Below are 1977 nucleotides of genomic sequence, written 5' to 3' on the forward strand. Positions count from 1 at the left end.
ATATCGAAATATGTATATGGCAACCGTGTGCCAGATTGCGAAACTGCCACACGCCTCCCGATCTTCTTCCTTTCTCGCACGTCCTCCCCGACCTCCCTCCCGATTTCTTTCCTTTCCTGCACATCTCCCGATCTCTTTCCTTTCCCGCAGGCACACCTGCTCGTGACTTCCTAATTTTCGTAATCGTCAATTATGGCCCCACACGACTTCCCAATTTTTGGGCAAAAATAATGCTTGGACTAGGATTTGATCTCTGGTCTACAGGTAATCAACAAAGGGAATTAACCACCTCATCTATGACACTGATTGTTGAACAAACTAAGGGAAATACTGTTTTTGACATGTTTTTGCCTTTAATATGTTAGCACTGAATTTTTTTTGTTTCAAGCACCGTGGTAACTTTGATCATTGGGAATAAATTTGTTGAACCCGCTCCCCGGTAATTTCTGTAAATAGCACGATAACATTCACGCTATAGACCTGATAATTTAGATACAAACATCGTGGTAACTTTAACCATTGGGAAAGATAAATGTGAAAAAATACTCGATAATTTATGTGTAAATAGATGGTAATATACGCAGCGCACATCTGATAACTGAGGTAGAAACACCATGGTAACTTTGATCGTAGGGATTTTTTTTGAAAAGATACTCCGATATCTTCTGTGTAAATAGCACGGTAGTATACCTCCCTCCTCTGGCATTTTTATGTGTAAATAGCATGAAAATATATGCACTGCAATAACTAAACACCATGATAAGTTTCTGACCCGTGGGGGAGAATTTGCTGAAACATACACCTGATAAATTTTGTGTAACTAGCATGATATAAGCACTACGGGCTTGATAAATTACCTAGAATCACCATGATAACTTTTTCTCCCAGGAAAAAGTTGTTCAAAACATCCCCAATAATTTTCATGTAAATAACATGATAATATAAGCACCGCATAACCGATAACTTGCAATATAAACATGATGATAACTTTTTTTACCAAAGAAAAATAAGTTGTTAAAGACATACACTCGCCTCGCGCGTGGGCCTCTTGGATGAACACAACACATGACGTGCCACGAGAAAGTGACATAATATTTAGTGTCATGAGGGGCACACGTGCTATAGGCGTGGTAAGTTACGCAAAAATATCGTGGTAATTTTTTACCTATGGGAAATGCTACCGAAACACACCCAGGTTTTTAGGTGCAAATAACATGATAATATACAAACTACAGACCCGGTAACTCATGTACAATCCCCCATGGTAATTTTGACCAGGGGGAGGTTGATGTATATATACCCTGATAACTTATGTGTAAGTACCACGGTATTTTACACGTTGAAAACCTTCTAACTTGTGTATAAAATACAGTGGTGACTTTGAAGGGGTGTAGTTGTTGAAGCATAGTACCTGGTACGTTCTATGTAAATAGTATGGTAAGTTACGCAACACAGGCCTGATAACTTGCATATGAATGTCATGGTAACTTTGTCCTGAGAAGAAATCATGTGGTAGACGTGAAAAAGTGACAGTTTTCTCGGGGATGGGCGCGCGAGATGTGCGGGAGAAACAGGTTTCTCGGACGAGCCTCCGGGGTCATTTGAGAAGAGGCGAGGTCAAAGGACGGGGAATCGTGTGGTACTTTAAAATGAAAAAATAGAGGTGTGACAGTTTTGCTTATATGATACACGTGTGCCAAATATCACAATCCTATATATATATATATATATATAATAACACTATTGTAATTTCAGGATTAGAATAATTATTTAAATCACAACCAACCCTACATAGGAGCCACGAGGTGTTCCTCACACACACACAACACACACACACAGCCCCCTCGATACCCTCCACCGAGCGCCCTGGATCTCGCCGCCCCGCACGCCTCCTCCCGTCGGTCGACCTACCCAAGGCGCCGCCGCCCCCCTCCCCTCCCCCAAACCAGAGCCTCCGCGCACATTGCTCTAGCTAGC

The sequence above is a fragment of the Triticum dicoccoides genome, chromosome 1A (assembly GCF_002162155.2).
Source record: "Triticum dicoccoides isolate Atlit2015 ecotype Zavitan chromosome 1A, WEW_v2.0, whole genome shotgun sequence".
NCBI classification, from domain to species: domain Eukaryota; kingdom Viridiplantae; phylum Streptophyta; class Magnoliopsida; order Poales; family Poaceae; genus Triticum; species Triticum dicoccoides.